Raw genomic sequence first — 23,134 nt, forward strand, 5'->3', positions numbered from 1 at the left:
TAGGATGTGGTATGTGTCAGGGTTGAACTCATAAAAGTTTGGTATGGTTCCAGATCTTAACTTTCTTTTACATTGCAACATAGAGTCTTTCAACATTGTCAGTTTTCCCAAGGAATGTTCAGAAACATTTAGGACACAGCTTGATTGAATATAAGGGGACAGTTGGGGCCTTAGCAGAGGTATGTGCTGACATTCTAGTTTCCATTGTTGCTTTCCATTACAACACCATTGATTCAGAGCTAGTCATAGCTGTTGTATCAATCCGGTGTGACCATAAAAAAGATTTGATGGTAAAAATTCAAAGAGGGGACAAAAATGTATAAGGGATTATCCAAAAAACCTTGTGGCTTACAATGGTGTAACATGGCATTGGTGGCTCAAAATGCACAAACAGGAAATGAGATAACAGGGAATGAAACTAATTGTGCTGATGTGTCTCAGAGGGTCCAGGAAGTTTGTGTTAAAAATATGTCAAAGCTAAGAGCTCGGGCATCTTTTCCCGCTACGGATCTGATGTGAAGGTAAAGCCGCGGAGACACAGTCCTCCTGGCTGTTCCCGTGATGTGCCCGAACAGGACAACACATACTGGGGAGGACTGCACCGCTGTGTTTTGGATTATTACGATTTCACTGCTGGGATCAAGAAATATGCAAGTCAAACAGCATTGGACAGGGGGAAAACATGCAGCCGGCAAAGCAAATGGGACTAGTACAGTCAGGCGCAATATGTTATGACGGCTCACCGCTGGGACGGAATAATGGTGAACAAGAGCATAAAAAATACGGTCAGAGCAGTCGGAATGTGGGAAAAACATCTTTCGTCGTGTCACACGTCTGTAAATACGCAGAATTCCTTTTGAGTTCATGTTTCATAAGTGCGCTGGACAATGAAATCAAACAGAAATTTTATGAATACCTCACACACCTGTTTTGTCCCATAGTCAAAACGTCTCTCCTGCATCATTCTGCTGTGGTCTCTCAAATTCCCATTCCAGAACAATGCTGTTTCTCCTCGTCTGCAACAATTTAAAAGTCTGATCTCTTGTCTTACACCGCAAGGTAGCTTCTATTGATTCAAGATGTTTTCCATTCACATAAACTATCGACACTATATTCAAATCAACACCGGGCGTCAGTTTAGAGTACATGTTTTTATCACGGCAACAATTTCACTGCATCGACTGTTATCAAAAGCCGTTTTAGCTGATGATTATCACTCTCATTATTACATCCATCTGCTTACCACTGGCTATTTTTTTTCACTATGACAAATTTATAATCACTCATTTAGAATAGAGTGAAAACATGTGAGTTTGCAGCTGCAGGCAAGAAGGAGTATTTGATCACAGCACAGGTTTTTGTTGAAGAAAAATTGAATTTGGTGCATGTACGAGGAAATTAAGTTCATTGTAGTTTGGTGTATTTGATCTAGACAGAAAAAAAACAGATGTAGGTATTTGGGTTTAAGTTTTCGTGCAGACAATATTCATAACTAACTTATTACAAACAAACACAGAGGTTTAACATGAAGACACGTGAACCAACAGGTAACTGGTGACTGTCAGCATCCGGGAAATCCCATTCTAGCTTTGTATGTGTATTTTTATCATCACTAGTTTCCCAAAGATAAAAGAAAGACATATGTGATATTGTGAGTGTGTCAAAATCTAGTTGCTATATGTTTCAGTTAAATGTTGACAAGCAAGATACATGAAATAGGCTCAGATTGCAGTTTAGCTTTGAATTATGACAAATAATCACATTACTAAAGTCATAAAATCCTGTGGCTGGTCCATTTGCTTCCACACCACGTAAAGCAGGAACCACACAACTGAACTCCCCCCCCCCTCCATAAGGAGTTTTGGTTGTTCACTCCACAGTTTGATTATAGGACTTTGGTTTGGTTTAATTCTGTCATAAAACAAGCTACTTACCAAAAACACACTGCTTTAAACCAAATATATTAGGTTCATATTTTAAACTGAGTAAAGCCTTTTTTAAATATTTCTTGTGCATATGGGACTAAGCACCTACAAAATAAGATTCAATACCAGAGAAGGCGAAGAAAAACAAGTGGGACAGAGAAAATGGGATATTTGGCTAAATGACAGCATTGCCACTTATAATGCTGACATTCAATAATGAAGTGAGGTATTTGGAAAAGAAGCAAGGAAGTGATTAATCTCTTGTTTCATCACCACTGAAGGACTGAAAGGTCTCCAAAATACTGGGTAACTAACGTTCCTATTGGAAAACTTGTTAATCATAGTTATTCAGTTTCGTCCAGAGGCTCCCAACAATGGCTAAGTGCCACGGATCTTTAAGTTAAAACTGGGAAAAACAATGCTTCATAGCTGTTGTCTAATTTTATATAAATTATGCCATTATACTGTACTTAGTTTACGAGTTGCTCAAAATATCAGTGCTGTTCTCCCTACACTTCTTTTAAATCGTACATTTATTTTTTAGATTTATTTATTCGACTCTCTGAAATACTAAGAATTTTTATCATCCTCCTGTGCACCTTCGTATACATTAACTTGACATCAAGTTCAAGACCTTATTATGTAACTATTACATAATAAGAAAACCAACACAGACGTGGGGGAGAACATGCAAACTCCACGGGACCCCGGGCAAACTGGGATTCAAACTAAGAACCTTCTTACTGTGACAGACCTAACCACTGCACCACCGTGCCACCCCTGACCGTGCCACTCCCCCAACAAAGATATTTAGTGATAGATATAATCAAATTTATTTTTGCCTTAAGGCACTACCAAGTAAAAGGGATGCAGTGATGCAACATAACTTCATTGTAAACACAAAAAAAATCCACAATTCTAAGGAAAGTCGTTATGTTTTGGCTTCCAAGAAAATGCTGATCTGATTTGTTTCACAGGCAAAAATAGTTTTCCCACAGTGGCCTTGATCGCAAACGGTAAACGTAAAGTTTGTCTCCCCAAACTCCTCCTTCTAGTATATGAGCCTGATTTGTGTTTATCGACAGTGGGATGAGCAATTTCAGAAGAAACCAGAAAACTTTCTGAAAGTAAGAGCTGAATGTTCCCCAGGCCATTCTCATCTTGAACATTACCCCATTGAACAATGTTTAACCAGGAGCAGATTTTGGCAATGGCTCCTTCAATCACGAGAAAGTAAAATTTGAATAAATGTCTGGTAGTCATTAAGATGTGAAGTAGAATACTTTAAGTGCCGTTAGGTAGTAGAAACCTAACGCACGGGGCACACTGGACGCGGAATGGCAGCAGAATGGCCCAGTTTGCATTTGCGCGCCCACGTTAACAGATTAGACGCGGCACACCGGCTGCTGCTGCGGCGCTGCTCAGCCGCGGTTCAGTCGCTGGTGTTGCGTTGCTCTTCTAGAAATGAACGGATTCAGTCCAACACAGGAGTGCTTTTATTTTTAAAACTGTTAAAGGACTTGTTGCAAACATTTACGTTTGTGACATAGAAAAAGATAGATAATAAAGATATGTCGACAGAGCATTAAAACTGTGGTGAAAGATCATTTCCGTGGAGAAAATTGTTGGGGCCTCTACGTGCTGCTTCTGTGGCTGAAACGCGGCTGAAACGCGGCTGAGACGCGGCTGAGACGCGGCTGAGCAGGGCCGCAGCAGCAGCAGCAGCCGGAGTGCCAGGTCTAATCTGTTAACATGGGTGCGGAAATGAAAACCAAGCAGTTCCACTGCCGTTCAGTGTGCCCCGGGCGTAAGAATGAGGAAAAGGGGCTGAGATGTTGGTGTACAGCACAGTGTTGTTGGTAATGGCAATTTGTAACATGAGCTTTGAATCTGAGCCGGGAACGATGCCAGCAGCTCAATATTCTCCTTCCCACTGCTTCATGTATCATATAAGTTATACTACACACCAACAAGGCTGTTACATACTGATTAGGATTTAAGGCTGGTTTTCCCATTTATTTCACTGTAGCCTAACTGCAGCTATTTTCTTTATTGCTCTACATCATTACGCAACCAAGACCGCAGCATTTCCTCTTTGACACAGCAGCTAGTGCTGTTTAGTTAGCTTTTTTATTTTTTTCCTTCCAACCACTGTAAAAAGAAAAGCAAAGAAAACAAAAAACAAACCCTTTCCTACTACAGAAACCCATTACTAAATAAAGTTTAAGAATTTATAGTTTTGAGCCAGATTGTCCAAATAGGCCAAAAGTAAAAAAAATTATAACTCTTGACTCTTCTGGATACTCTACATTTCATGTGGTCAAAACATTGTCACTTCTGGCCATCATGTTGTTTTTCCATAATGTGAAGAAGTAAAATATATATGGGTGCTTTAATAATAATTATCAATAAAGTTAAAGTAACTTCATTTTTAAAGTTCCCTATTCGTTTAAATGTTTAACCTGCTAATGGGCTCTTTGATTAACTGATTAAGCTTTTGTCTGTAAAAGCTAAATTAATTCTGAAAAAGAAATGCTGATCAAAACTTCCCAGAAAACCACAGGACATTTTCTTATTTTGTCTGAACTAATGTCCGAAACCAAACATATTCAGACTGTATGACAAGGAGAAGTAGCAAATCCTCCAACTTAGGAAACAAGAACCGCAAATTGTTTAGCATTTTTTTTAGCAAGTATTTAAGTTTTAAAAAGCAGTAGCCAAGATGTAGAGCAGGTCGTCTACTAACTAGAAGGTTGGAGGTTCGATCCTCAGCTCCTATAGTCTGCATTCCAAAGTGTCCTTTGGCAAGACACTGAACCCCTGATGGCTGAGCCGGCTGTGTGCATGAATGTGTGAGGTAGAAAAAGCATTGCAGATAGAAGTGCTGTATGAATGTGTGTGTGAATGGGTGAATGCAACTTGTACAGTAAAGGTTGTGCCACTTGATTCCAGCTCTTTCTTATTGTTTAGAGTTGATGGCTTGTGTTTCAGTCCATCAACTTTTACCTTGATGTACAAGTTTGTTGTATTCAGCTCCAACATGCAACCAGATGTCACTAATTTCTACACACTGACTGAACCTTTAATATTCTAGAGCTATGATGCAAATACTACTATAGAGCCATATAGACAATGCGGTTATACCTTCCTGTAACCTCACATCCTGTGCTTATTGTTATGTCATGATGCATCACTGGGACAGACCTGATCAGACGTATTTCCTTTGTGTAGCGGAGGATGAATAGAACTGTTCATGCTGCAAACAAAAGCCCAATAATATACATCAGTCCACAGTGTTTCCTTCAGTCAAATTAACAAGTGACTTCAGAGGTTGTTGGTTTATGCTGCTGTGCTGCCATGACGGCGCGGTGAGAAAGTGCACACAGCCACCCACTCACTGAGATCCCGACAATCTCATTAGGCTCTTGCCAAAATCCACACTTTTTTTTTTCTCCCAGATAAAGTTCCTTTGATCATCAAAGCCCTCATTAACATCAAGTCCCATGTGGGGCTTCAGACCAACACACAGACTTAAACTTACCAAGTTGCCCACAGCTTACTTTCGCTCACGGTGCTGCAAAGCGTCAAGGTCAAACTACATTTTGTGACAAACTCGTTGAGTTTAGCCCCCGATCACATAAGAAACAAAAACACTGCAGGCGAAAACAATCTTTAAAGACCATAATCCGATTTCAAACCACCACTTAAAGGCTTTGTGAGTAACTCTGGCCGTTGCTGATGGTGCCTGCTGATGGGCGCACTGTAATCAAGTTCAGGTGCTCCATGATGAGGGAGTCATCTATTTCAGCTCACATAGGTATTTCCTATAAAACCCAGACTATGTCAAATTCCTTGTGGATTTTCACTGGGCTGGTTCCAGAAAGAATCCCAGGGAAGGTCTGGATAAGAGGCTCATTTAGAGCAATCTAGGTGCAGGTATGGATGGTGCACAGCTCCTTCCATAACACACACAGCTCTCATTCCTGGATCCCTCCGAGCCAAGACGTCAAACTGAGTAAGATCGATTTGAGTTTAGCCGGCACATTCTTGTGCATGTGCTGCTATACGCCAAAGACAGGTGTTGAGTTTGATCGAACTATGAATCTGTTAATCAAATCATGCTTGATTGTGGATGAATGATTGCAGGGTTTCAAAGCTCTGACATTTCAAGCCCTACTGTTATATATCATGGTTGTAAAAAGTCTGGGAGGCAGCAGTGACATTATCTTCAGTAAAGAAAGACAATAAACTAAGAATGTGTTTTGATGATGGGAGCCAAAATGTTCCGTATGCATAAGTAACATCAGCCTTTAAAAGGATACGAGCACAACAAGTACGATTCAAGTGATAAATCTTAGTGTTGAGAGATACTGTATGTGCTGAGAGAAGTTGCAGTAAAACTGGATATTCATTTTCACACGGGAGTCTCCACAAACACCCGCCACCATCACATCCCATGAAGGGTTCTGCAGATGGTGGGAAAGCCAGAGGAAAATCCCTGTAGGCCTCCAGTTTTCTTTGAAGCTGTGCTGCATGCAGCTGCCCCCGAGAGGGAAAAAAAAAAGGCAGACCTGCGGCAGCTCTGGCCACATTAACATCGTCACCGAAGACAACTAATTGCACACACTTATACTGAACACACATATTCACAGTCGCCCACAGGCAAACTGTAACGACGCTCAAGCATGTGCATCAGGCCACCGCACACAAAAAAATCACATGTCATTTGCACCGCATTCACATTAACAAAGACTTACATTCTTTCCCACGGTTTTCATAATAGAAAATAAAGATAGTCAGTCTGACCGATTGTTTCACTGAGATTAATCAGTCAATACTTACAACAATTTGTAGAGAAGTTGAGGTTTGCAGATAATTTTTTTTCCATGACATCAAAATACCACATAAGTGACTGGACTAATTACCATAGAAATGACTGAAATTTAATGATGCAATACATCTGGAACAACTGAGTCACGCTGCAGCATCAATTAAGAAGCTGAAACATCATTTTTCATTTTATCTCAAATCTTTCCTCTAAATTCACCTCTCATCATTGACTAAACAGAGTATAACTGAACTAATATCAATAAATTACATCCACAGAAGCAATATTACAGTAGATAAATCTCTATTTACAACTGAGACAGATCATTTAATAACATGTGAGTCCTAAACACGTCTCTTATATAGACAGAGTTATCACATACATTTTATCTACCTGTGAATTAACCACAGTAAACACAGAGTGAATAATTATCCATTTATTCTATCGTGGTGCTTTTGGGATATCAATAAATAAAGACAATCAATCGGCTTATAACATTATATCTGATAAATAATTATCTTTAATACTTTATGCATTTTTTCCAACGATCATCTTTATAATCTGTGACAATAAATAAATTCATTCATAAATAAAGTTAACTTGTACAATCCCACTGTACAGAGGCAGCCAGACCAATTATAGTTGTTATGAAATGAGCTGATAATATCACATAAAAAGTGTTGAATGAGCCCTGTGTACATAGCTATAAAGAACAGGACAAAATAATGTCTTAATGAAGGCGGTGCTAAAACCTCGCCATTAAAAAACAACTCAGCACTATAAAACAGAGGCAGGCCACGCTTCTAAAAATAGCTCAGTGTATATGTGGAACAAGCAGCTGGATTTGGGGGGGTGTTATCTGTTCCATGTCTGTGTGTCTGGGGTATCAGGGTATCCCCACCATCTGTACATCATGTGAGAAAACAAAATGTTACTCCAGCAAAGAGCCGGGCCACTCGTTCACACTTCCTCGTCTAACATTCCCTGATTTCAACAACCAGAACTTTCCCATAAGTCTAATTAACCCTCCAGTGGCTGCTACACACAACACGAGCCGCCTCCGTCGCCACCCCCTCTTGTCCTGGTTAGACCCAGCCAGCAGTGTGCTTGGCAGGGGGGCAGTTACGGTTCGACCACAGACAGAAATAACCTCTTGTTTGCTCACTGGCATGCTGTAACTCATGGTGTTGTTGTGAGTGAATGCAGTGCAGTCAGTGGGGTTTCAGTGCCGTGCGGACGGCAGCGCTGAAAGATGGAAAAAAAGAAGAAAACAGATGCTAAAAGCTTAAAAGACATAATCAAAAATCAACACTGGCTTCATGAATGATCGAGTGTTATAAGGCGTAGAATGGATTGTCTGTGTTGTTGTGATCTGTCCACATCTGGTGAGAGCTGCCGAAACATGATGGCTTAGATTAGTTCTTGAGAGCAAGTTTCTTGTTAGTTAAATTTTACTTTTTAAATTCTTGAATAATTAAGCTATCTTAAGTACCTAAAGTAGATTTCTGCATTAGACAAGCAGGAGTGAACGAGGACTGCTTAGACGACTGCTCAGCCGTATTTTACTTTATGTAATACAATCACAGGCCTGCAGCTCTGCTGACTCAGAGGAAAAAGGTCTTACTTCAGATATAGTCTTCTCGTTGCATTAGATGTATGTGCTTTGAACTCAAATGACATTAACAGAAACCTGGGTTTTAGCATGTGGCACACGCTCACACACTGATGTGATGATGTCATCAGAAGAGGGAAAGTTATGGAGCTTGTGAAGTGTAAAAAAAGCCATTACTCTAAATTGCTGTTAATGCACCAGACTTAACGCAGAGGCCATGAGCCAACATTTGGCACCATGTAACTTTTCCATGCCTGAGTGGAAAGTGAGTGGAAGAGGAGTGGACGTGCGGATAATACACATTGGAGTCGTGGCTAAATCTTAATTTTAGGAGCAATATTCGAGTGTGTGGATACCCTGTGTTTCCTTAATCTCAACTTTGAAGAGTTTCTTAACGAACCCTCCATCAACACAGGCTCGTGGTATGCATATTATTTTTTTGTCCACAGAAAAAGATCAGGAATAACATTTGTTCACTACAATAACAAGTAGTAACAACAGTGTAACCATGGCCTCAGCCCCAAAGGAGACGGACAGTCAGAGCGGCAGGCTGTGCGACTAAGACCACAAGGGAAACATTAACTGCTCTATAAATTCCAGCGATATAAAGTTTGCAACGTTGTTCTCAAATAAACAATGTAATATGAAAGCTATACACTAAAGATGACACAAGGTCAAATTAAAAAAATCCCTTGTGGCTCACTGGTCTTCCCTCAAAAACATTTTGTCCAAGAAGAGATGTGGTACTAAAAATTAAGAAATAATGATGATGAGCAACTTAACCTAACTAAGACCTCCTTCCTTTTTGTGTCCGTCAGATACGCTCCCTCTATTCAACTACTGTCATCTCCCTGCGACTGATTTACTTCCTGACGCAGCTATGGGAAACAGTGAAGTTACCCTGATTACAGACATTTCCTTCCTCCACCATTCACAGCAATGCCTGGAATGGCTGCAGTATTTACTCAGGCCTGAAGCGGTAAACTGCAGATCCCACACCCACATGGCACATGCATCATGGGCTGTAAAGGCCAAGGGTTCCTGGGAGAGTATAGTTCATATCAATCCAGACTGAAACAATTATATCATTTTGTAAGACACATGATGAATTTAGATAATCTGGTCAGGTTGGTTGGGTATTTGGCCAAAGAATCTCTGTTCGGTTTGAATTATATCTGCTGTGGGAGAGCCAACAGGACCCAAGATTGGATTCACTACAAATCTGTAGCACCACTTAGACTCTCTGAATGCTACCCCTCTGCCTTGGGGCCCCCCAGAAACTCCCCCCAAAGTTCTTTCCCAGCTTGTGACAACTATGTTTGGGTCCTCCGTGCTTTTTATACCCACTGCTTGTGGTTTCTGGCTTCAAAAACAAAGTGTTATTAAAAGGCATCTGAGAGACCCGCGAGTTATTACCACTCCTATTGAACTACCCTTTACCCTGGATTACAAAAAGCTAAATAATAATGAAAAAAGAAAACAAAAGACCTGGCAAATGCAAGACATATTTTCATGTTTGCACATTTTGAATTGTCACAAAAGCTCAAGCTAATTCACCATCGGCAGGGATATGGAACACCTTGTATCGCTGGACATAATTAGATAAAAGCAGAACAGGTCTTTATGCACAATATGAGCTTGAGTGTGTCCAGCTCTTATCTAATTATGTGCAGCACTACAAGCTGTTCCACATTCCTGTGAGACTCTCTCCGGATGGGGGCACTGAGAGCTTGTGTTTCTTTTTGTTTGTGATGTGGTCTAACATGGTCAGGTTTTTCTTATCTACAGGTACATAGTTTAGAAAGGCCCACATATAACAGAGTAATGCATATTATTCCACCTAATGGTGACGGGCTCCAAGACTATAGGCCTTTATTCTACAACATCATCTAATGGCAGCAGTATTATTTTACTATATCTCTGAAGAGAAGGGTCATTGTATTAAATGTCATAACAAATTTTTTAAAGAATTTGGAACAACTGCTCATTTTGCATCTCCTCAAGTCCTCGGCGCCAACTTTTGACACCTTTTTTAAATTGATAAAATTCACAGATACATTTCATCCTTTACCTCAAAAATGAGAAAACATCATTTAGATAAGGGCATGGTGATGTTGGAAATGATCTGTAGACGTTTTGACGTATTTGACCAGGGTAGATTTTAGATTTGCACACACCAATACATTTTTTATTGGTATGTGGTGATGAAGAATACAGCTACATCTGGCTACAGCTAAAAAAGGACTATCATAGAAATATTAAAATACATACAGGTGTGTATATTTCCTGCTTTGCAAATTAAATAATGTTCTCCCTTAGGGAGGATCGTATTCTTTGAATTACGCTGCCATCTAGTGTTATAAAAGGGGACTTATTATTTTATTAGGTATGTATCTTTGTTTTCCAAAACAATTGTTCAGGGAATCAACATTCCTGCAAGGTTATTACTCAGGAGACATAAATCTCTCAAATTATATTATAATATCTATTACAGATTGAAAACATTGATATTTTATTCATAAACAAAAAGCAGCTGTATAGCCTCTAGCAAAATGTTCCTCTAACCATCAGAGATACTATAAGTGAAAGCCAGTGAGTGGAAAAACTGGTAAAAGTGGAAAATTTCATATTTAAATTATAAGGAATCATATGACATCACATCACATGTGTGTTGAATAGAAACAGATAAACACTATACTGTCGCCCAAGGGATGGAGGAATAAATGACCAGTTATGGTGTTTCTCTCTGCTCATCCTCTCGGACAAATTGTACTCCAAGATGGCCTACTTTACATTTTGCAAATCAAATCAAAACTCTTGGACCAGGAGCATTTGTGATAAATTGTTAGATTTGCGTACATGTGGGAAACAACTAATAAAGATCCAGGTATTGTAGAGCAGTGATACGGAAAAAACTAACTCAGAATTCTCAGAGCAGAATTCAAAGAGGAAATCGGCAGTCAGACTGTAAGTTTAATTATGTGAAAGTGAAACTATGTCATGCATTGTTATCTGTTAACATAGTCTAGTTTGGCTTTTAAGGAGACAATCCTCCTCGAGTAAACCTGAAGCACTTATCCATTTAAAGAAACAACAAGCAGATGAACATAACGATTAAACCTCCTTACCTTTTTGGAGAATCTAAATAAAGACACAAGGGGGCAGTGAAGTCTTTATGAGCTGCAGTTTGTCATTTGGCTCCACTGAATCTGGGAGGTTAAAATTATAGCTCAAGTGTTGCATCAGTGCCGCACGGAGATAATTTTAAAATTGATTCAGTCCATTTGCCCCCCATCAGCTCAGTCCCAAATATAGAGCTGAGTATGGAGCTACAGGAGTGTGATTATATTAGTCAGTGATTCTCTCCCTCAGAGGCAAATCGCTGGAGTCCATCATGATTCCACAGGACGTTATCTCTTCTAAAATGTCCGGCTATATTAAAATAACGGTTGCTGAGGTACCCATGTTCAGGATAACTCAATTTAATTTCACATGAACATTTATTTCTCTCATTTCAATGTATTATCTCGATGAAGTATGAAGGGGTAGGATAAAAAAAAATGAATACAATCTGAAGGCCATATTTTATTTATGTCAGCATAAAATAAATTTTTAAGACAGGATTATTAAAACTTCAATATGCTGCTAATCAAACTGGAGAGCTCGAGAATCTGTCTCTGTGTTTACGTGAGTGTCGAGATAAAGCAGGGTCATGCATCGTAGTGAGTGGTTGCTTGGGACACCATGAAAAACCAAGTGAGTGTACATTAGGGCTTTGTTCAGGGATGACCTGTGCAAAGCTGAAGTTGTTATGGTGCTGTAGTGCCACCTGCAGGCACAGTGTCATCTTATCTGCAGTCATGCTGGAGTTATTTCACAAACTTCTGCCGGGGCACAACAGTTCCCTTAAATCAAAACAAGCCTCATAGCTTAAGCCACATTACGTTTCTCAGCTACACACTGGTGGTAGTAACAGGTTTCTACCCAATTTGTTACCAAATGGTGGCTGAAAAAAAAGCCTCTACCCCTAAATATGTCTGAATTTTCAAGATACAAAATATAATTCTCTGAGAAATCAACGAAAATGTATTGCAATGTTAAACAAATTAATACAAAATTCCTGGATCCACCCCCTGATCCGCATCAAAAGGAAACAGCTTCTTTCAGTGCCCCATACCACATCCTTCCACTACATTTCATGCTAATCAGTCCAAACAGACAAATAAACGCAGATGACAACCTCCTAGGTTGAATTTGAGATGTCTTGCAAACAAAGACACAAAAACAAAGACACAAACAAGTATTGAGTGGTTATCTTGTGTTCTGATGACAAACACTCACAATGCTCAGTTTAGATCAGCCGTTTACTTGCAGCAAACATCAACGACTAAACATTAATCATCTTAATCTAATTAGGAAATGTCACAGAATTTCAGAAAAAGGCTAGAAAATCGGACTACAAAAGGAATATTGTATTTTCAGCCTCTTTCTAAGCACCTACAATGCGACTGATACGGCAAAATGACTAATGTTAAACAGAATTTCAGTGAGGACATGTACTGTATAAGGTTTAAATAACCAATATATCTATTGATCCTGTGATTTTCTAAAAGTGAACATTTAAGGGAATGAAGGACTTGATTAGAGTCATTTTATTTTCAAACTGCTCTCTCAGTGCGGCTAGAAGTGACGTCCACAGGTTCCACAGCAGTGAATAACGCATATACAAATAAATCAGCCGCGACTTGACTCTCATTGAATGTAAATGTCAGAACAATTTAAGAGGTGCGACACTCATTTGGCAAAAAACTTGACTGCAGCCACTGAGGTTTCTGAGCTCGGTCATCCAGAAAGGCATGACATTTGTTATAGAAAGACAAAACCTGAAGGGTTGATATGAAATCCCCTTGAGTAAAGTCGCTGAGAAGCTTATTAGCCTTTTTATCCTTTTTTCCATCTGTGACATTTTATGGTTGTTCATTACTCTGCGACTTTGACAGAAAAATAAAAACATCTAGAATGGCATTAAGTAGAGTGCACAGCTCTGCCAAAGCCAAGCAATCCTACACATCTGTCTGGGTCTTATGATGAAAAAAACGACAAGGGAAGTGGTTTTCTAAACTATACGTACAAGATCCATACATTATTACCGGAGAAACTGACAAAAAAAAAGTCCTATCTCGCAATGTTTTGGAAAGATACAAACTACCACCCTTCTGGTTACTGAACAACCCGCGGCTAAAAACATAACCTTAGTCCTTCCTAAGTAAATCAAAACATCTAACACTGTAAGAATATGTTGGTGCTAAGAGTTGTGAAGCACCTACAGAGACTGCAAATACAGTTTTGGTTTAGTGAACCTTTTTTTTTTTACATTATCCATCTTTATATGCTCAAAAGAAGACTTCACCTTTAATAAGTTACTTTATGGGACATACTGTATACAATATATACTCAAAGGAATTGATTGAATATTCTAAGTTATCATATACTGTATCAGGGGAGTCTGTGGTCTGTGCGTGTGATGGCAAATAAACAGAAGCTGACAGAAATTGAGTTCCATAAAAAAAAAACACTCTCTTTGGACAAAATTCATAGCTGTGATGTCTACACTTATCAGTTTCAATTGAAGTCCAACAAATGAAAGCAACAGCACTATGAAAATACTTGGCGGAGGGAAAAACGTGGAGAAATATGTGACAAGGGGAAAATAAATTTGCAGACAGACAGAAAACAGGAGCAAAATAAATATATATCCGAGCTGCGGCGAAATACGCCTCTGACAGGAGCTCGGGCAAATAGAAGTACAATTTGCTGTAAATGAAAAAGTCTCTGGTTGGCACAAATTGGGCAGCTTGATCATGTTGTCAGAAAAGTGTTGCAAACCCTGTTTGGAAGTGTTACCAACTCAATATAATAAGGTATTGTAAGTTAAGAAGTATTTCGAGAAAAACCTGAAATGTTTTTCTCTATTGTCCAATGTGAGAGATTTCAGTCCATTGTAAATTCAGGTGAGACACATGTTGGCTCATTGTGTTTTAATGTGGCTGCCGACAGATCAGGCCTGAGCACAGACCTGAGACTTTCCCTCAAAGGTCAAGTTTAGCCCCAATTTGATTTGAGTAACCTAGCCAAGTGTCGGCTCTCTCCGTGTGCGTGTGTGCACTCTTGCCAAATTCTCCCAGAGTGCATGCTAGGGAGATCAGCTTTGCTCCAGTGAAAAGTGTGGGCTGAAAATAGACCTGATCGAAGAATAGAGTTTCATATTACACTGCACAGGAGACCCAGGCAGCTAAAGCTCTCACTTGTTGTCCTCTTCACTTTTCTAGACTGAGGTCTCCACTTCTCCCTGAGCAGCACACGGTGGACTCATAGAGGACATTGGTCAAGGTCACATTATCCCAACACCACACAGGCAGAGGCAGAGAACAGTGTAATGCACAAAGCAGAAATAACCTTATTCCAAAAATAATTGTTATGTTATATCGGTTGCCTTCCCCTGAAACTAAATGGCACTTAATTCGTCATCACTTAATAACATTTAGGTTATTTAGATCTAAAATGATTTACTTTTCAATATTTAGACCATAAAATAAGATTTGTTGATCCCACACTGGGGAAACTCACTTGTTACAGCAGCAGATTGTCAAAATGAGGTACATAATATACACCCTTCACTACAGATGGAAATATTATTTGTAGAGAAACAAGTGCAGTGGCATGAGATGATTGCACAAGGATGTATACTGTGTTTGGTCATTACGTATAAGGATACGGTAAAAGCATATGGTGTTCCCTATGAATGAGAATAATATATGTGTGTATAGTTACACAGTAGCATACTTAATAGAAGTAAACTATATGTACTATAACTGTTTATATATATATATACACACACTCATAAAAGAAAACAATAGGAAATTAATTTAAAATGGTATATATGTATAAAGTTGATAAGAGGAATACAAATGGCGATACAGATAAAAATGTTCATGTAAAAGTTTATTCATCAACTCTAAATTGTGAGTCATTAACAACTTGGTCCCTTGAGAAACACAGAGCCTGTTTTTTTTATGGCAACATTATTTTTTTATATGTAATAAGATGTTTCAAACACGAATTTGAAAACACTGCCGCTCACGCGTGTGCTTTGAAAGCCACTAAAAATAATCAAAGAAGCCACAAGCACAGTAAAGATAGTACAGGGCGTTTTGTGGGCTGGGTCACCTGGGAACAGACTGGACGGACATTCAAGCAGCTACAGTTGAGTCACAATTCTCTGGGAGATGTGCCAAGGCTGGCAGCCCAATTCTGGATATCTCTGCTGTGGCAGGTCCACTGTTTTTCCCCCTTCCCTTCAAGCTGCTAATGTTCCAAGCACCAAAAGCATTACACCCCCCCCCAACAGACCCACATATCTAGGTCTCTCACACATAATGCATCGCCTGCAGCAAGAGAGTTTTTGAAAGGTAAGGTGACTTGTCAATGACATCTGAAAATAACCACCAACAGCTGTGACTCGTGAAATGGAAGAAAAATTCTTCAAGGTAAGGTTCGAGGATACATTTTTTTGTTCTAGTAAAATTTCAAATAAGTGGCAGTGGCATTAAACTTTGTCATGTCAAGGTTCTGAATCCATCCATCCATTAGCTAAACCACTTATCCTGCGGGGGTCATGGCGGTTGGGGATTGAAGCCAATTCCAGCCTCCATTGGACGAGATTTCTGCTGGATTTCTGCTGTATAGACCAAAGATCCCCACCTTCTCCATGTTAGCAGATGGGACATGGGGCAAACCAGTGTGCTACTGTTCATTGGTTAGAGTTCGGTTTTAATTAGATATTTGATGCTATTATACTTTTGTGGACGGTACATTTCGAAGTATTTGAAGGAAAAATTTGACATTTTGTGGCACAAAGTTAGATGAGATGACTAATCTGTAAATATAATGCTACAGCTAGCATCCATACAGTTAATCTTAGCAAACAGGCTAAAGAGCTTGCCTACATCAGTCTGAAGGTGACAGAATCCTACCAGTCCAGGTAAAGCTCACCAATTAACACCTCAAACATTGCTTGTTGGATCGCTACAAAAATGTGTGAAAAAACTCAAACTAATTATTGTTTGACAGATTTATTTTTAATGTGCTTACTATTTCTTGACCACGGTCAGTAACTCAGTCTCTGCCGGTTGCCTGGCAACTGCTCGGTGCCAAGAACAAGTTTGGTGCTGTAAATCGGCCAAATGTCATTTTTACATTTAGTTTTTTGTGCAGATTAAACAAACAAAAATAAGTGATGTTAGGGGAATTTTGTTGCACGACTCCAGGCAAGCTGCTTTACTGTTTCGAGTCATTATGCTAAGCAAAGCTAACTAAATGCTGAATGTAGCTTTACATTCACATTTGAGAGTGGTATTGATTTTCTCACCTAACTCACTGACAGGAAGTGATTAACTGCATTTCCCCAAAAACATCAACTTTTAGAGAAAACTGTGATCAAATAACATGCAATCATAGGATTATATACCAAAGCTTCTCAAATTCTTACAATTTAAAGACAAAATATTTCCAAAGCTATTAGACTTGCATGTTAAGTGCGATTTGCAAGATGACGTGCATCACAATGCATGAGGATGGGATTCAGGAGGGAAACAACAGGGAGTGAAGGCTCCTCTGCTACAGACAGACTGAAGCAGCCAGACAAGCTTTTACTCCCAGTGGTCAGGAGGCTCATTATCCCCAGTGAAGCTCACATAGTTAGAGGAGAAGTGAACTCTCATCCCGCTATAATGAGCCCAGCATTCCACTAGAGACTTTGGCATGGAGCTGGCCAACTTGGAGCGAGGCAGCCACCCTGTTGCTCCGCAGCTGACTGAGGGAAATGAGCTGAACCTCTGAAGACGTCCTGAATGGGCTGTTGGGTATCTACTGCCAGACATCACTGCTTCCACAGTGCTCTCTGTGGAGCAGGGCGACCCGACTTTCAACCGACATGCAAGGCTTCATCTCTTCCGCTTTTCTCCGACTGAATCTCTCAGTTTGAAAGCAATAAAAGAGGAGGCTCAGGGATTCAAGTCTCCCGAGTTGTTTGTTTTGTTTATAATCCATCTCTCTCCCAACATATTAATAATTCATCAGCTACCTTTTTTATTTTCATTTTTTGGGAGGAAACAAAGCTCCCTCGTTTTAATGATCTGGTATTAGTCACAACATCGTCAGTACTTTCCTTTTGGATCCACAATTCTTAGATTATGGATAAAGGTTTTGATCCTAATGCCTCTTTCTTCTTGGTTTTTTTATTAGTATATCGGCTGCTATAAGAAAATCCATTTTGGTCAGGCCGTATAGTTAGCATCAACTTTAGTTGTTGAGTTTTAATGTTTTTCGAGATATTTTTTTGGTTATGTAAATGTAAGGCATAAACAATAAGTTAGCTGTATGAACAGTTTTTTTTGTTAAATGTTAAAAAAGATCATTTAGATGTGATTATACATAATGAAAGATAGTTTTATTGCTACTTATCAACATGTAAACACAGTTTTTTTAATTTAGTCTTTTCTGTATGAGAGACTTGAAACAGCGCGCACACACTGATTAAAAGTCAGATAAATGAGAAAAACGGAGTGAAGAGAGGAGCAACGAGAAGAGACACATTTCTAAAATAGCCATTTTTACAAAAATAACAAAAATACCCCATAGTTTCTTCTCACATTCTTTTTTAACAGCTGCTTTAAACTCAGAGAGAGTTTGAAGTCTGTCCGGTGGCTATTTCCAGATATCGAGGAGTCGGATATTATGAAGTCTTTCTTACTGGTCTTTGTCAGAATAATAAGCAGACACCGCTGCAGGTATGTCAGTGACCGAGCACTTCAGCAAAGTTCAGCTGTCTCTGTCGGAGAGGATCCTCTCCTGTCTTACAGAGCTGTCCCTCTATGAGACTGTCAGCATCAGGAGTGACTAATAGATTGTGGTTCATGTGACAATTAAAAGAGGAAAATAAATATGCAACATCTGAAACATCACGAGAGGTTGAACGTTAATCTGCTTAGGACACGATGCGTTAAATACTATGAAATCAAAGTGTTTTCAAAAGCTCCTCTTTCACATGACGAGAAAATATATCATGAAAGCACAAAAGGTCGCTTGATCTCATTCCCTCTCAACTGGGCGCTTAACTAATCAGATTTCGTACGGCTTCTTTCTGCTTTGAGAGGACTTTTCTAAAAGACACTCAATTTTAAATGCTCAGTTTCAAAAGTTTGTCTCAACCATACAACGCTATCAGTGATAAAATGCTGCGGACAATTGTGAGCCGTCAGTCCATCTAGTGATTAGTTTGGACTACAAACACACACACAAAAAAACTAATTATGCGTTTTTTCTGACACATAGTTTGAACTCGGTTTCCAGATGACACACTGGAAACACAAAGAGAAATTAGCAATTTGGGATATGGGCCACTTTGACAGCAGTGACTTAAATGAAGATGAACCAAGCTCGGAGTTATGCTGCTTTTCCAAATGGATATCTAAATTTAAACTTAATAGCTTGGGCAAAACTGAAACTTGCTAACAATACATCCCAGGGCAGTAATAATCTTCAGAAAGCCCGTTTCCAGTAGAGTAGTGACCTTGAAGCCCAAACTACTGTGTGACTTATTTTTCATCTGCAGGAAATCTCAAAGTAATATCCTGCAGCCGTAGTATCAGGTCATGGAATACTTTGAACGGTACAGTGTGCTATCAGGTCTCTCTCACTCATGGTCATCCTGGCTATTTTTCCTGTTACCATGACAACCTTTCTCTGCACCGCTCCGCCTCTTGATTGTGTGGAAAATGAAGAAGAAGACAAAGGGAAAGATGTCAGACGCCGAGATTGAACAAAGACGAACAGTCGGCGCTGACTGGCCTACTTTGTCTCCAATTTATTTAAAGGCTCCGCTTGATGTATTTGAGATGTTGCATATCTCACCAATTTTAGTCTCTCGGCTATGTATAGTCATGAGGGAGCGTGTTGCTCCGTCTCGCGTGCCAATCTTTCACTGTCATCACACCTAAATAAAAGAATCACACTGTGTGACACTCGGCTTTGGTTTTAAAGGTTGATTTGTTGGTGCCATGACCCCTTGACAGCTCATACAGTCGGGTGCCGTCAGCTGCACTTTATGGTGAACCCTTCAAATTTTAGACAGACTCATTAGGTTTGCTGTTTTTCCCTCCGGCATCCTCTAGTGATTCTTATAACCAGGACAAATGACTGACTATATAACAAGGCTCACTCTGGATCCAAAAGCCAAATGTGTACGCTTACAGCTTTTTTGACCAAGTGAGAAGTCATCAACAGTCGTCAGAACCTGCTCACCTGACGAGGAAGGAGGAGACGGTGAACACCGAGGCCGGGACATTTTATTTATATTTCACACTGAAAGATAAGCTAGGATTAAAAACACAACAACTTTATTCAGAGTAACAATGTGCATTTACTGTTTAGTGCGATTGTCTCATTAGATAAACACTGATAATATTCCCAACAAGTGAATGAGCCTTTCTGGCGGCTGCTGAATTTTTTTTTTTTAAACAGCTCAAGTCCCTGCAATAATTGAGGTGGCTCTTCACATGTTTTATGTTGTTACTCAATACCTTTTGAAAAGCCTCAGTATATTCAATCCAAATCTGTTTTGTTCTGTTTTCTTTTAACTGAATTCTGTTCAGACAAACTGAATGCATTTCCTTTCTGATGAAATAACCGGTTGTCTCCCTGTGCGCCGGTTTAGCTGGAAACAGCATTGTTTTTGCCCCAGTGTGTGTCTGTGTGTATGTGAATAAAATAACGCAACAGCCAATGGACCTACTTTCACCTAACTTGGTAAGAATATAACTTGGGAGGGTTTCTTCAGATGATTAACGTTTGGAACTGATTGCTGAAAGGTCACAGTCAACAAAAAGATGCTACGAAAAACATTGATTCCACAAATAATAGAGCTAGAGAGACAAACTAAAGATGATGCCTGATTAGGATATATACAACGTGCACGCAGGGTACATGCATCGCTTCTCCGATGCTTTTAATTTACAATTTATTTATTTATCTATTGATGCTTACAGTTTTCTTCACTGAATTTGCACATATGTTTCTTTGCATGTTACTCCTCCCGTGTGCTCACGCTTGTGCAACGATACAAAATAACACTGGGATACCAGAAGTTAAAAACCACCACTGGGTACCATTTAAATAAATGAGACCAAATTAAGAAATCGTACACCACAGTTTTAATCAGTCCCAACATCTTCTCTCTGTGTTGCCTCATATTAGAACAATGAGTAGTTCATCCAGCAGCAAGAGAATCTGGAGATGAAAAGAAACCCCTGAGTTGAGGGAGTCAAATCAGAAGGTCACGTACATTTGTTTGTGTGTCTCACTTTGAAGCGGAAAGCTTCAAGCCACGCCGGCATGAATAAGTCATACAGCTGTGAGCAGAGGCCATAACGCCGGGGTCACATGACACCTACTGCTTCATACTGGTCCCACAACCTTTTTACAGAGAATCTTTGTTGAAACGTAGCTGAGAACATTTTACTGTTGTTACAAAAACATGGGGTCACTCTTACCAGAAAATGACTAACTGCGACAGAACAGCATTTTGCCACAAAGTTGCTTGCTGCTTCTTTAAACCTGGGAACAATAAAGAATAATGCAGCAGTGAAAAGTCAGGATGATAATATCACGACTTCCCCAGGGAAATAATTTCTGTTGTTAGCTGAAACACTCAAAATGTCTTGTTTTGTCATGGCACTACACAATGACAACAGCACACACAATGTACAAACTTCATTTTAGAAGTTAACAGTATTGACAAAAGCTGTTATTTTTATGGTAATACACTGTGGCTGGTTAACAGAAAATCATTCTAAATAATTTCCTAGGTATAAGGATTTGTTTTGTATCGTTTTAGTATATTCCAGTAAAAATGTTGTATTAATATGTATATATTTCTAAATTTTAAATGAGACCCTTCAACGTGTTCAACACAGTGATGTTAAGTGACCTGTACAAGTATCCACTGAAAAAGATCAGATTAATATAGAGCCCTGATGAGTCGACGAGAATGGACTGAAAAAAATAGTTTGAAAAAACAGACAGTAGACAGATGCAGCAGAAACAATCAAAACCTTTGCCACAGGAAAGTTAAATCTTCCTCAACCTTTAAGGTACTTAACTTCAAAACCACTTAAGCGAGTCATCACCGAGCTGTTGACACTGGGTATAAATGCTAAAGTGATTCATCGCACATTTCTTTTACAATTTCGGCGGTGCCATATTCTAACTGACAGACCCTTGACTCCGTGTATAATTGAAGGTTTATTCAAGTTACCTGCTGGAAGAATACAATGGAGAGAAAATGCCTTATTTTAAGCCATGTTAAAAAAAAATATTTATCAAGCCTCTTCAATTCAATTTCAATTCAATTATCACAAGTCACTTTAGGTAGTGCGGTCGAGACCTTGCCACCCATCCATCCATCCCTCCATCCAGCCAGAGTACCCAGAGAATAGCCCCACAGATACGGGGAGTATATGTGCAAACTCCACATACAGGCCCCAGCCCAATCGGGATTTGAACCAAGGATTGGTGCAGACAATTGCACCGACCATGATATTATAGATAAAAACAACAGCTTCCACAATGAGCAAGCACTTCATGATGACAGTGGAGAGGAAAAATATCTCCCTTTAAATGGGGTAAAAGCTCCAACAGACTCAGGGTGGGGGGAGAAAAATGGGGGAGAGAGGAGAGGTGGGTTGAAAGAGGGAGAGAGAAAAGAGAGCGATGGGGAGAAGAGATACGGAGCAGTAACTGGTGCATTCAAGTATCAGAGTGGTTGTTATAATGACACTAATAGTGACACTTAGATATAATAATGTTATTAGCAGCAGAAATAAATAATAGCAGCAATAAGCCTGTAAATTTTAACATTTTATGTACAGTAGTATTTGAATGATTCTTACTTCAATACTTTCAAATAGGCTCATATTTGCAATGTTAAAAACAAAGTTATTCTAAGACACTGATAACATGGTTTCCACCCTCTCCAGCCCACAAGCAACAGGCCAGTCCTTATGTTTTCTCTCAGGCGTGAGCCAATCCATGGAACAGTTGCATTACTCAAATGTGCCAGAGAGGGATTACATTAAAACTCCCCACTGTGCGAGCATTTCATTAGGCTCTCTCCCTGTCTGAGCAGATTTACAACACTCTCGCCTGCCCACCTGCTCCCACCCAAAGAATGGCTCAGTCAGAACGACTTGTTCCACCAAACCTTTGACTAAGATGTACCTGCAAGTGTCAGGCAGTTGTCATGTTCCACAAAATGTCGAAATTTATGCTTGTAGGTATTTGATTATTGTCTTCTTGGAGCAATCTTGCAGAAATGTGTGGCTTGTTCCCGTTTCAAGAACATGACCTTAACAGATACCGTACTTTAACTTTGTCATTTGTATACATTATCATCATTTACTCAGGTATAATGTGAAATAACGTGAAAAGTACAGAAGAGACACTAAAAGCTACAGAATGAGAACAAACTAATAGTGTCTGTTATCATTTAGGACATCCTGACATGAAAATAAAGTCTGTTTTTGCTTTTGCTTATTCACGATCTTGTTCTGAATCTGAAAATAAAAGACAACTCTGACTTCTTTCACAACTCTATTTGTTGTTTGTCTCTGAGGTGTATAAAAGAATATTGTCAACATAATGAAGCATTCAGAA

General features: G+C 39.4%; 1 protein-coding gene across 2 annotated transcripts in view; it reads right to left on the minus strand.

Annotated features, from left to right (window-relative positions):
• Positions 1 to 23,134, minus strand: part of mrtfbb (myocardin related transcription factor Bb) — a 72,967-nt gene that overhangs the window by 16,313 nt on the left and 33,520 nt on the right. The gene's annotated exons all lie outside the window — the stretch shown is intronic.

Source organism: Hippoglossus stenolepis, chromosome 16 (assembly GCF_022539355.2).
Source record: "Hippoglossus stenolepis isolate QCI-W04-F060 chromosome 16, HSTE1.2, whole genome shotgun sequence".
NCBI classification, from domain to species: Eukaryota; Metazoa; Chordata; class Actinopteri; order Pleuronectiformes; family Pleuronectidae; genus Hippoglossus; species Hippoglossus stenolepis.